Here is a 15,191-nt window from a genome sequence, read left to right as displayed (position 1 = left end):
GCATTTTCACTGGTATGTTTTTATATACTGTCTGTATGTACCATACGATTATAAGTATGTATTTTTTTACATATTGTTAAGATAAAGATGAATTTTCATTGTATGTAATACGTACGTACAAAAATTTACTTTCAAACAGACTCTCGTTTATTTGAAGTTTTTCCTCTCACCCTCTCGATTATTTGAACTACTATTATTTCGAACGCTCGGTGATATGAACTTTTTTCCTGGTATCTTAAATTTCAAAATATTGAGAATCGACTGACTGTGTATGTTAAAAATCGCGAATGATACAATACTCCCTTGTCCAACCCGTTTGTTCGTCAGTGCAACCTGTTTTAATTTATAATTTAAATCTAGAACGATAGTGGTACGTTTGTACAGATTTCTCAGAGCGTCCTCCAAATATAACATTTTCTATTAAACATAATGTTTTTTTTTCTAGTGATGCTATCAAAAACCATTATAAAGCTCGTGAATGGTAAGTAGTTCTGTCGATTCGGTCCTCTTCGATCCCAATTAGTTGTTTAAACATAAGTACCGCATCTCCTAAAATTTTTGCCTGTTTCAAACTTACCTAAAAGTGTTTCAGATATCATTTTCAGATTATTATTCGGAATCAAAATAAGTAATATAACGTTCATTTCCGCTTATAAATCTTTTCCAATAGTTTTGATAGGTGATTTACTCAGATACTTTATATGACAGGCTTTGCCTAGTATCCTCTTCTATATCTTAGTTCCACGCTCTGTATCTTAAGTTACGCATAAGACAGCAATCAATTCGGCCTTCAAAACAGACAAATCCTTAATATTAAAATTTTTTCCGAAGTTACTTATCGGAGAAAGAAATGCAATTAAATTTGTCTGTTATAAATCTTCGATACTTACTATAGTTCCATTAGAAAAAGCGAAGTTGATACTATTGCATCAGTCGTTAATATAGTTATGACAAAAGCCTATAATTCGCTTAGTGGACACTTCATTACATTTCATCTGGGTGAAAACAGAATTATGGTGTTTGAAGCAGTTCCGGAAATGTATGAAGTGGAAAGCTTAGCTAAATCACCTCGTATATTATTACTCTTTACACATTCGTACATGTTATTTTATTCTACTGTAAATTACTAAACAGTCTCTTAAATTTTTGTCACCTTAAAGTTTCATCATGGATTCTGTTATGGCAGTTATGCAATGTTGCTGTGCTTCTTCAGTTTCTTGCTAATTTACTACCTTCCTCTGTTTGCTAAATTCATAACAGTCTATGGTGTTGTTTTATGAATTTTAAAAATCAAATTTATCTTCACCTTATTCATGTTTCCTTCTTACGTTAGTCGTAAGCCTGCCCTCTGAGCTTCCTGTCGTAGTTCTCTCTTTAAAGAGGAATTGCGGAGTGTTTCTTTCCCACTGGGTATTATGGCTATGCCATCACTACTCGGATGTCAGAGCCTTATTTATAAGTACGATAAACCACGAGCAAATGAGTTGGTGTTAGTTATCGTAACATCTTCGCTATTTTTCGTCATAGTAGCCACATAAATAAGTATAGAATCCAATTAAGATCTGCCTCGAGCTTGGTAGTAGCTTTGCAGAGTAAGGATTTAAACGTAGTAACGTTGCCACTACTCTACACACAAACAGCGCACTTCAAGCGTTCGACTGACGGTCCATGTCAGCAGAATGGCTAATATGGTATCAGAATCCCGCTCATCGCAAATTCGAATCTGGTGTTCTTAGCCTCTGAGACAAATACGCTCTTCTGTAGAAGGAAATAACAACGACAGCACAAAACAGGTTTAAAAACTGATTAATTCTGAGTACTCTTTTCTAAAAACAGTCTTTTTCTATAGAAATCCAAATAGAATAGAAAACATTTAAATGTGAAGAAAAAAATAGTTCAAATGTCTCTGAGCATTGTGGGACTTAACTTCTCAGGTCATCAGTCCCCTAGAACTTAGAACTACTTAAACTTAACTAACCTAAGGACATCACACACATCCATGCCCGAGGCACAGGATACGAACCTGCGACCGTAGCGGTCATGCAGTTACAGACTGTAGCGCCTAGAACCGCTCGGCCACCTCGGCCGGCTTTAATTGTGAAGATTTTTGTGTTAGGCTTTACCGTGGCTGTTATTGGTATCAAATGAAACAACAAGTTTACTTTTACCAATCCTGTTTATTTATATTCACAACACGTTTCAAAGGTTTGAACATTAATCAGCACGTGGATTTATACACTATGTAGTCAAAAGTATCCTTACACCAGGCTGAAAATTAGTTACAAGTTCGTGGTGCCCTCCATCGGTAATGCTGGAATTCAATATGGCGTTGACTCATCCTTAGCCTTGATGAAAGGTTCCACTCTCGCGGGCATATGTTCAATCAGGTGCTGGAAGGTTTCTTGGGCAATGGCAACCCATTCTTCACGGAGTGCTGCACTGAAGAGAGGTATCGATGTCGGTCGGTGACTACTGGCACGAAGTCGGCGTTCCAAAACATCATAAAGGTGTTCTATAGGAGTCAGGTCAGGACTCTGTGCAGACGAGTCCATTACAGGGATGTTATTGTCGTGTAAACACTCCTCCACAGGCCGTGCATTATGAAGAGAAGCTCGATCGTGTTGAAAGATGCAATCGCCATCCACGAATTCCTCTTCAACAGTGGGAAGCAAGAAGGTGCTTAAAACATCAGTGTAGGCCTGTGTTGTGATAGTACCACGCAAAACAACAAGGGATGTAAGCCTCCTCCATGAAAATCACGATCACACCATAACACCACCGCCTCCGAATTTTACTCTTGGCACTACACACGCTGGGAGATGACGTTCACCGGGCTTTCGTCATACCCACGCCTGTCATCGGATCGCTACATCGTGTACCGTGATTCGTCACTCCATACAACGTTTTTACCATGTTAAATCGACCAATGTTTACGCTACTTACACCAAGCGAGGCGTCGTTTGGCATTTACCTGCGTGATGTGTGGCTTATTAGTAGCCGCTCGATCATGAAATCCAAGTTTTCTCACCTCCCGCCTAACTGTCATAGTACCTGCAGTGGATTGTAGTACAGTTTGAAATTCCTGTGTGATGGTCTGGATAGATGTCTGCCTATTACACATTACGACCCTCTTCAACTGTCGGCGGTCTCTGTCAGTCAACAGACGAGGTCGGCCTGTACGTTTTTGTGCTGTACGTGTCCCTTCACGTTTCCACTTTACTATCACATCGGAAACAGTGGACCTAGGGATGTTTAGGAGTGTGGAAATCTCGCGTACAGACATACGACACATGTGATGATGATGATGTTTGGTTTGTGGGGCGCTCAACTGCGTGGTTATCAGCGCCCGTACAATTTCCCAACCTTTGCTCAGTCCAATTTCACCACTTTCCTGGATGATGATGAAATGATGAGGACAACACAAACACCCAGTCATCTCGAGGCAGGTGAAAATCCCTGACCCCGCCGGGAATCGAACCCGGGACCCCGTGCTCGGGAAGCGAGAACGCTACCGCGAGACCACGACCGGCGGACACGACACAAGTGACACCCAATCACCTGACCACGTTCGAAGTCCGTGAGTTCTGCGGAACGCCCCATTCTGCTCTCTCACGATGTCTAATGACTACGGAGATCGCTGATGTGGAGTTCCTGGCAGTAGGTGGCAGCACAATGCACTTAATATGAAAAACGTTTATTTTTGAGGGTATCCAATACTTTAGATCACATAGTGTTTGTGTTAATACGACATGTTTGTGTTATCTTTCGACTTTTGGGTAACCCGTATCTCCAGTAGACAGTGTCACAGGTTACCTATTAACGTGTATAAATCCACCTGACGGTAGAGGTTTAAACCAATGAAACGCGTTGTGGATATAAATAAACAGTGACTGGTAACAGTAAACTTGTTGTTTCATTCAAATAGAAAACAATTAACTTAATGTGCAGATTTGTCTATAGCATTATTTAAGAATCTCTAGTTACTGTAAACGTGAAATTTGTTCTAACTGCCATTTCAATCTGCTGCGTATCACTCAAAACGCAAAAAACCTTTGGCTCACAATGTCAATGCCATTAATCGAAGTAAAAATTAGTACAGACTCCTACAGGCCACAAGATGTTAAGACTGCACATCAAGCTTGACGGCCACAAATGAGTAACACACTGACTGAAAAAGAAGTGATGCACCCAGAAATAATGCTCTGATGTCAATGTAACTTCTTACACTTAAACTACATCGGCTGGTGTGCACGCAATGAGAGCATCAGTTCTCTGTGAAAGGTAGAATGGCTACCAGAGCGCATTAATGTTATTCGTGTCTAGTGTTGTTACCAGGCCTGGCAGCGTTATAATGGGCGTTAATACCATCACACGTTCAGTGGTCACTGTGAAGGACATGGAAGTACCACGTACTCGTGTAAGACAGCGTTATCAGCGCCTGACAGAGTTTCAAAGAGTGTCTCCATTTGTCAGACTGGTAAAATCGTGGAATATTCAGATTTCTGGAGCATTCGGATGTAACAGTAGTCCGATGTTGGACGGCATGGGAGCGTGAGAGCAGCCATACTCATGGTCAGGTTTCTGGCCGACCACTTCTGACCACCGCAAGTACTGTGCACAAAGCACGTTGTAACACCTTCACATCTGCGCCTGCCATCCTAGAAGAACGAACTGACTCCCTGCATTATTCTCTGTCATCCCGCAGCGTTGGTCGGAGACTATTAGGATGATGATGATGTTTGGTTTGTGGGGCACTCAACTGCGCGGTTATCAGCGCGCGCACAAATTCCCAAATTTTGCTCAGTTCAACCTCGCCACTTTCATGAATGCTCGTGAAATGATGAGGACGACACAAACATCCAGTCATCTTGAGGCAGGTGAAAATTCCTGACCCCGTGCTCTGGAAGCGAGAACGCGACCGCGGGACCTCGAGCTGCGGACGAGACTACTGGGAGACATACTAGAGAATTTCCGTCCCATACGTAGGCTGCCACTAACATCACAACACAAATCGTCACGTTTGGAGATGTGCTGTGACCAGGATGCATGGACTGATGACAATGGCATCGCACTATGTTCAGTGATGAATCGCGGTTCCGCAGTACCCAGTTGACCATCGCCGGCAAGTGTGACATCGGCCTGGGAAGAGGTCCCATTCTGCTAACGTTTTTCAGAGACACAGCGGTATTACTCCTGAAGTCATGGTGTTCTGCTGAAATCTAAAAATTAGACCAAAATTATCAGTGTCTAACACAGAAAAACAACGATGTGCTAGCAGACGGCATTTCCCGATGTAAGCGAGAAATCAACCGAAAAATCACCGTAAGTGCAAATCAACCTATTCTTAACGAACAGTTTTTCGATCTAAAAGCAAGTCAAAATGTTAATAACATAATTACAGACCACTGATGATGCTTTACCTCAATAAAGCAAAACGCGCTGGTGAAAAAAGCACGTATTTTTGCAGTTGCAACGAAAGAACAAAAATACCCTGAAGAATTATAAAACAACTACGGACTCTATGAAGAACTTGATGTCGCCCTGTCAAGCTGATACAACATATGTGGGTCCAGCTCGGACGTCAACGCAGTCGCAGTGCCAGTATCCGTGATACCATCGACCAGCTGCAGCAACTGTGGACCATTTGCCTAAGGAGAGGATACAAAGTCTTAATGACACCATTCCCAACCGAATTAGTGTATATGTTATGGCCAAAGCCCGAAGACCGACCAGATCACGAATTGGGCGGGCATTTCGCACTTTGGCCGAGAGGATTGGCCAAAGCCCGATTATTCAAAAAACGCGGCGTGTATCCGAATTGGCCAGCCATTTGGGGAATTGGTGGCAGATTCCTGGCCAAAACGCGACGTGGTTGCACATACGTCGGAAAATCCCTGGGTAAATCGTACTGCATACTGTGATGAGGCAACAATGTGCGGTAGGCAGCCCTTCTCTCACTTTCAGTATTAGCTGTGCCGTGTACGTGGTAGCTTTGTTTTTTGGAGAAGGTCCTGCCTTTTTGCCTTGTTTTTCTCCCTGACAAACTAGATTAACTGTGAGTACTGTTACGTTTTCTGATATTTTTCTTTGTGCATCTCTCAGTGAAGTTTCGTGAAATGTGGTGTATCTCCCTCCCCCCCCTCCTCCTCCCCCCCTTCCCCCCGTCACTTAAAGTCTACCCTGGCCATTTGCAACTGAAATTATATTTACTTAACATACTTAAAGCTCGTATTTCATGTATTACATTTTTCTGTGAAAGTAGATGAGAAAATGCTAACTACATACACTCCTGGAAATGGAAAAAAGAACACATTGACACCGGTGTGTCAGACCCACCATACTTGCTCCGGACACTGCGAGAGGGCTGTACAAGCAATGATCACACGCACGGCACAGCGGACACACCAGGAACCGCGGTGTTGGCCGTCGAATGGCGCTAGCTGCGCAGCATTTGTGCACCGCCGCTGTCAGTGTCAGCCAGTTTGCCGAGGCATACGGAGCTCCATCGCAGTCTTTAACACTGGTAGCATGCCGCGACAGCGTGGACGTGAACCGTATGTGCAGTTGACGGACTTTGAGCGAGGGCGTATAGTGGGCATGCGGGAGGCCGGGTGGACGTACCGCCGAATTGCTTAACACGTGGGGCGTGAGGTCTCCACAGTACATCGATGTTGTCGCCAGTGGTCGGCGGAAGGTGCACGTGCCCGTCGACCTGGGACCGGACCGCAGCGACGCACGGATGCACGCCAAGACCGTAGGATCCTACGCAGTGCCGTAGGGGACCGCACCGCCACTTCCCAGCAAATTAGGGACACTGTTGCTCCTGGGGTATCGGCGAGGACCATTCGCAACCGTCTCCATGAAGCTGGGCTACGGTCCCGCACACCGTTAGGCCGTCTTCCGCTCACGCCCCAACATCGTGCAGCCCGCCTCCAGTGGCGGACCGCAGCGACGCACGGATGCACGCCAAGACCGTAGGATCCTACGCAGTGCCGTAAGGGACCGCACCGCCACTTCCCAGCAAATTAGGGACACTGTTGCTTCTGGGGTATCGGCGAGGACCATTCGCAACCGTCTCCATGAAGCTGGGCTACGGTCCCGCACACCGTTAGGCCGTCTTCCGCTCACGCCCCAACATCGTGCAGCCCGCCTCCAGTGGTGTCGCGACAGGCGTGAATGGAGGGACGAATGGAGACGTGTCGTCTTCAGCGATGAGAGTCGCTTCTGCCTTGGTGCCAATGATGGTCGTATGCGTGTTTGGCGCCGTGCAGGTGAGCGCCGCAATCAGGGCTGCATACGACCGAGGCACACAGGGCCAACACCCGGCATCATGGTGTGGGGAGCGATCTCCTACACTGGCCGTACACCACTGGTGATCGTCGAGGGGACACTGAATAGTGCACGGTACATCCAAACCGTCATCGAACCCATCGTTCTACCATTCCTAGACCGGCAAGGGAACTTGCTGTTCCAACAGGACAATTCACGTCCGCATGTATCCCGTTCCACCCAACGTGCTCTAGAAGGTGTAAGTCAACTACCCTGGCCAGCAAGATCTCCGGATCTGTCCCCCATTGAGCATGTTTGGGACTGGATGAAGCGTCGTCTCACGCGGTCTGCACGTCCAGCACGAACGCTGGTCCAACTGAGGCGCCAGGTGGAAATAGCATGGCAAGCCGTTCCACAGGACTACATCCAGCATCTCTACGATCGTCTCCTTGGGAGAATAGCAGCCTGCATTGCTGCGAAAGGTGGATATACACTGTACTAGTGCCGACATTGTGCATGCTCTGTTGCCTGTGTCTATGTGCCTGTGGTTCTGTCAGTGTGATCATGTGATGTATCTGACCCCAGGAATGTGTCAATAAAGTTTCCCCTTCCTGGGACAATGAATTTACGGTGTTCTTATTTCAATTTCCAGGAGTGTAATTTAATGTTCATTATAACGAGTTTAATTAAATTGATTTTTTGACAGCTGGCAAATGGCTCTCTGCCATGGAGGCTTTTTGAAAATAATTGCTTCAAATAAGTAAATACAAATTAGGTGGCGATACCACCTTCCCTAATTCCTCAAGCACTCCATCGGCGTTCGTGTGCTTCTTCTACTGTAATCTGTATAAAATACTCTACTAACAAACATTAGAACATGCACGTAAACTGAAAAGCTTTTTAATTGTTTCAAACATTTATTAAAAACGCTATAATAAAAACTTGTTTATAGAGAAGCTGTATTAAACACTTTTTAAGACGTAATAACACCTTGCTTTTAACGCACTAACCCTGAATAGGCCCCAGTACCCATGTTTATAATCGTCGGACAGACCGGCAAAAAGAAGGTTCCTGAAAATAGTAGGCCTAACTGTTTTAACTGACCGATAAACAACTGACCTTTTACTTATGTAGACTAACGTTATTGAACCTTACTGTTCATATGAAAGACAACATTGTTTGTACCGTCTTCCGAGCCTCATCGTTAGGTACCTTCTCAATTTCTTAATTTATATGATCACTAAGAGAATTCCTGTCAATGAACTAGAGCTTAACTTCCTTTCCCAAAAGATTAACCTCTCTCTGGGACGTTTGTTTCGACTTGTCTGCAGGCCAATTAACACATATGTTATAAAAGTTTTTGTAGAAACTCATTTCAAACATAATAACAATCATTTATGAGTTGCAGATTATCGCGGCTCTTTCTCAATTGACATGCATGAATTCGGCCGCTCTGGGAGGGAACTTCCCAAATGAAATCTGGCACTTGGGCGGCACGCCTTTCAGATCGGGGAATCGCGGGCATAGTCGCATATAATGCATTCATTTCAAATCACAATATACATAATGATTGGTGTGTACTTTAATATTGTCTATGTTCGGGATTAATTTTATCAAACAAAATGCTATCTTTCATAACAATTTCCTGAACTAAAAAGTTAACGTGAGATTGTAATTGACCTCCTTCAAATGAGAATTTGCAAGGTTTTGCAGGACTAATTTCCTCCATTTTGAGCTTTCATAATTAATCGACATCCCCTAAATCAGCACTCGAACATACCGGTGCTAATTATTTGGTAGGACGACTTAGGCTGATCGCATGTACTGGCATTCGATTTCAATTGTTCGTATCATTCTTCTATAGCCTGACCCATGACTACATCACACGGGAACGATATTCACAGTGAAGGTGGGATACATGCAAATGTGGAAACGACATTTGATATGCAAAGCAGGTTCCTGAACCCTGTGAATATGCTGCTGCAAGAAAAAGCAATTAATAGCTGAATAATCACAAGAGATAGATACTGTTCTTCCATAGACGACGTTAAACAAGGCAAAGAAAACCGGAGAGATGAGAGTGTTGACTGTCGTAGACTAAGAACATTTGACGTTATTGAAGTTGACGGAAAAGAAAAACTTATTGCATTAGTAACAGGAGACAACAGCGCTATTTTGTACTATGTCCAGACAGAAAAACTGTTCGAAATACTGCATGATATGCGCTTAAAAATAGGACATGGAGGTCGCACACGGATGGAAAAGAAACTGCATTTTAAGTATAAAAATGTCACCAAAGAGGTCATTATTTTGTATCTTCGCGTATTCAAACCTAGTCAGACGAAACTGTCTAATCCAAAGAAAGGTTTCCAAACCTCTAATATTTAAAAAATTTAGTCCAAAATGCCATGTAGATCTGGTAGGCATGCAGAGTAGTCCTGAGAGGGAGTACAAGTTCACACTCAATTACCAAGATCACTTAACCAAGGTTATATTATTGCGATCCCTGAAAAACAAAAGAGCAGAAGAAATTGCTTACCATTTAATTGACATCTTTACCATTATAGGTGCTCCAAGTTTGCTGCTGTCAGATAATGGTAGAGAGTTTTCGAATCAAGTTGTAAATGAGCTAAATAACGTGTTGTCTAAACTGAAACTGGTACATGGAAAACCCAGATATAGCCAAAGCCACGGTTTCATAGATCGGTACATTTCAGATGCAAAATTCCCACCTGCAAAAGTCGGATACAATGTTCGCATCCATATACCAGATGTTGACAGAGGTCACGGAGACCCCAGCAGCGTTCTTGCGGTTGTCATGAGCGTCGAAGGCATCTTCCACAAGCTGGGAACAGAACATGGCGTTCTCAAGCGATTATATTCCAGAAATGAGCTCTCTATTCTGCACGAGAAATTGCTCACGCTGGAATCTGTGACCAAAGAAGAAACATCATTACGAACCATATCGTCTTTACAGTCACTGACCAGTGGCCAAGGATACAATCGATGGCACTGTTGTACTAAATGCGCCACAAATCGCTGCAAATGCAGAAATAAGAAAAGCTGTCTAATTCCAAACGCCATAAAAGCTTAACTTGTAATAAATGAATACCGGTTGTGTTAAAAAAAATTATAAAGTGAATAGCTTGTATTAAGTTTATATTTTTTTATAAGTCAGATGATAAAATAAATAGATCGCATACAGCTTGAAATTATACGTATTCAGTCACTCTTTATTTATCTTCCGATTCTCGGCGATCTGTCTCCATCACTTCGCAAGCTGGTCGGCCATATATCGAACTCAAGAAAAGATCGGACATTGGATGGTCAATTTACAGCTGTATTGGCCATTTTATGACTTATATAATTTGAAATTGTCCACTCAAATCTACTTTGCTTCTTTCTTCGGAGTTTTGACCGATCGGTCCCAGCCACTTCGCCAACTGACCGGCCGAATCGCGAAATCAGGAAAACATCGGACATTAGCCGGCCAATTTAAAGCGACATTGGCCACTTCCTGTCTTGGCCGGCCAGTTCCTGCTTTAGTCGATTTCGGGCTTTGGCCGTTATGTATATACATCCACGCCAGAGAGAGTGCAACTTCATACTCATACTGCTAAGTTCTTTGCAAATTTGACTCGATTATATAATCACTGAAATATCATGATATACCCTCTCAACTCGTAATGTTTCATTGCGGTTCCTCCTCTCCTCCTGGGTGCGTCACTTTTTTTTGTCAGGAAGTGTTCTTCTGTTGGGCACAGCACTCGTGTAATATTTTCACTGTACGGCACTTGGACTAACACAGATGAAAATTATCTTCGGAGCTGTAATATAAGGCTTCGCTCCCAGAATGACTGCCACTGACGTAAGGTGATTTCTCATATCTTGAAAAGTTGCTGACAGACGCAGTAGAAGGGCGGCAGTGTTACAGCTGTAGCTGCGCGTCTGAGGACTACCGGTAGTTGCGGAACGATGTTAGCCAAGCCCTCCATTACGTCGTAAAACTGATAGGACCTCCACAAATGGTCTGCAGAAGACCACGTAAGGCGCAACAGCGAGGACAGTAGTTTAACGGCGAGCTGTGTACGTGCGCCGGTGATAAAAGGAAGTCACTCCCACCAACATGAATAAGAAGAGTACGCAGAATGTGCGACACACCCGAGCATGTGGGCTGTGAATAAACAAAGCTTTATAAAGAACTCAGTGGCAGACGCAGGAAAACCGACAGAATAATTCTCATAAGACATCTTGAATTTATTCACATGCCCTTTTTGAAAAGACACTAAGATCAGAAATTGAAAGCCAACTGCGAATATGTTACAAAAAAAAAAAATGGTTCGAATGGCTCTGAGCACTATTGGACTTAACAGCTGAGGTCATCAGTCCCCTAGAACTTAGAACTACTTAAACCTAACTAACCTAAGGACATCACACACATCCATGCCCAAGGCAGGATTCGAACCTGAGACCGTAGCGGTCGCGCCGTTCCAGACTGAAGCGCCTAGAACCGCTCGGCCACACCGGCCGGCTAATATGTTACCAAAGAGAAAATTATAATATTTAATTTTCTAGTAATTTTGTCTCTACTATGTTGACCCTCTTACTTTTGTTGTCGTATGAAAATATTTACTGTAAATAATATAAAAGTGTTGAAGGATTGAAAATATGTATGATTCAAATAAAGACGTGAAATGTGAGGAATCAAAGGGACAGAAAGGAAAAGTGGTAAGTAAGGTAGTCATCAACTAGAATTTTGATTTGCTCGCCACAATACTTTACTGTCTCCTCCATATGATATGCTCTTAGCTTCTTCCTTTCTGAAAACAGCTTCACTTAATCAAGCTTTAGATGGGCAACACAAACCACGGTGCAACTTGGTATATTTTACACACACACACAAATAAAAAATAAAAAGCGCTTCCAGGTATGAAAGTCATATTAAGTGAGCGGAGAAAGTCGTAGGAGCTTTTGAAACTAAAAGTTTCCATTTATCTACAAACCACCTTAGTTAGGCAAGTCACCATGTAACTAGCGCTCTGACCGAGGGTTTCTTTACTTTAAGAATACACATGATCGCTTGGAAGTCATTTCATGGTTATCAGTCCCAAAGACAGTGTGTCATTTGTCTTATATTGTACAGCTCTCAGAAATAACTGCACGGCCTTCCTTTGGTAGCACCAAACACCACTCGATTTGGTGCAGTCGCTGAAACAATTGACAGTATTCAAAAAGACCGGGACTCAAATTATTCTCCTGGCATCTGTATTTAGTTTCTTCGTGTTTTCTACAAATCAACGCAAGTAATTTCTGTGTTGCCTTTCTTCAGCGAAAACACAGCATTTTCAAGCTCTCCGACCATCACTATGTCGAGAGGACTTCAAATCCTAATAAAAAAAAAAGGAAAGTATACAGAAGCGAATAGAGAAGTTTTAACTTGCAACAGAATGAAAGTCGTGGTAAATACAACGTCACAGAAGGATTTTAAGCCTCTCAACACTTTATATTGTTGCTGTCATTGAAAGGGAGAGGGCTTTTAGATCTGGAGAGACCATCCTGGCAGACACACCAGCTTCCCATACGCGAGCCCAGTGGGCACTTCATACGTCACGCTTCAAATTGCCTTACACTATGGAGGGGACACTCCCCTATTGAAAAGCGTCTATTGTCCCCTACCTCCAGGGACAAGAGAACCACCCACCGCAGGGAGCGACGTCCACTGCGAGGTCGATACAAGCTCCTTGTTGCACAGATGGACTGGACGCAGAAAAATGCATCTCCTCTCCCTTATATCTTACTCAGCTAAGTCTTCCGCAAACGGAACATCTGCAAACATTACGGCTTCTTGCGCGTTATTCGTACTGAAAGATGTAAGTAGTTATTCCTTATTAGCCAGATATCTAAGTAAGATCACATGCTAATAACGTTGCACATGCTTTTGAATAGATTATGTATTAAGAAATGAGCTTGTAATTGAAGTCGTTACAATCCGGAACGAAGGGATAAACCACACCTGATTCTAATCAGTTAAAAGGGTTACATTACATCACCCAGACCGTGATTGATTTTTTTAGTAGATACTAACCTAGTGGGTGAACGTTGCAGAGGCTCTCGTTGTTTCTTGAAATGTGTGAGTGTACAAACACTTTAAATGCCCAGAAGAAGATTACACTACTCACGAACAGACAATCTGAGTGATACGATTACACAGTGCGTACATCGGAATAAATTCTGATTGCTGCTTATAATGAACCCACAACGACATCTCATTGAGATAGTGGTACTTCGGAAGGGAAAATATAACATGTAAGTGTGTTTCAGGTGATAACGTTAATCTTACACAGAATAAAATAAGCCTAAAACGATTAATAATCGTTTGTTACTAGACCGGGCGGAGACATCAAGAACCACAAGTCCAATATCCGCTCAATTAGTCGTCTCTAGTGAAAGAACCAACACGTTGAGATGCGGTTTCGCAACCAGTCTCAAAGAAAACCTAGAACATTTGTTGAATTTTAACTGGGGTGTCCCTGGTCCCTGTTTGTGATACGGTGTGCTATATTCTGACATAGGCTGTGAGTGCTGCTGATCACAGAACCGCCGATGCCCGATGCGTGTCAGTGACAAACATGATTTGTAAAGGCTCTCAGGCATCTCACAGGGAACCTCAACATGCTACAAAAACATGCGCACGTTGTACATATGCACCTACAAGCTCGAATACACGTGGCACACGAGAAGTTTCCATGTGCACTCTGCGTCACAGACATTTGCATGCAGCCTATAAGTGTGTGTTGTAGCTCCATCTCATTACTTTAATTGGTTTGCCATATGTTCGCTACTGTTTTCCAGTTTTCTAAGTATGTAGCTTTGCACCGTTCAGTGTAGAATGTAGCTACGATCCTGGAACAGCCTACGACGTGGAAGGAGTATATAATTCAGTAACGTTATGTAGCACAAAGGTGCACTAGGTATAGTCATACCTATTGTATAGTTTATAACCTTTTCATAGCCGACACAAATTAATACTGCCGTTAGTTAACAGAGGAATGTGGATCCATTCATGTTAAACGAACAGGAGAACAATTTAAGGAATATTGGTCTCATATGCATCGTTTTCATTTTTAGTTCTTACTTAACGTATTATCAAATATTCCCAACCGAATCCCATCGTAAACTTTCCTGCACTAGATGCTGTAGCATGGAGGTATCTTACTTCGGATCTCACGGTAGTCTTTCTGTAATATCAATAAATGCTCGATCAAACATCGACGTGTTACTTTAACCAAGACCCTACCCTCTTCTTTGCGTGTTTTGTACAACATAAGTAAGTGTCTCGTTATTACGAAAAGACACAAGCACACAATTAAACATCAACCACCAGAAACTTCTTTTTTTTTTCTCTTGTTCTTTTTATATCAACTTCTATCCAAGGTTCGATTCCCGGCGGGGTCAGGGATTTTCTCTGCCTCGTGATGACTGGGTGTTGTGTGATGTCCTCAGGTTAGTTAGGTTTAAGTAGTTCTAAATTCTAGGGTACTGATGACCATAGATGTTAAGTCCCATAGTGCTCAGAGCCATTTTTTTTTTCTATCCAAGAACCTTTATACAGAAATAAATTTTTCTCAGTCTTCTTTCTCTCTCTTGTAAATATTTATTATCTGGCAAAATTACCACGGAAAAAATAGTAACACCAAAAAATAATTAATGTAGAGCAACGAAATTTCGGGCATTTGTCTAGGTAACATATTTAAGCGATTAACATTGCAAGATCACAGGTTAATGTGAGCGCGACATTAGCCACTGAATATGTGAAATGCTGGTACGTTGATAACCAGAGTAACAGCCACAATGTTGAATACAAGCATGCAAACGTGCACGTATTGTGTCGTACAGGTGCCGGATGTCAGTTAGTGGGATGG

The sequence above is a fragment of the Schistocerca cancellata genome, chromosome 4, assembly GCF_023864275.1.
Source record: "Schistocerca cancellata isolate TAMUIC-IGC-003103 chromosome 4, iqSchCanc2.1, whole genome shotgun sequence".
Taxonomy (NCBI): Eukaryota; Metazoa; Arthropoda; class Insecta; order Orthoptera; family Acrididae; genus Schistocerca; species Schistocerca cancellata.
This window is presented reverse-complemented; position numbering follows the sequence as displayed.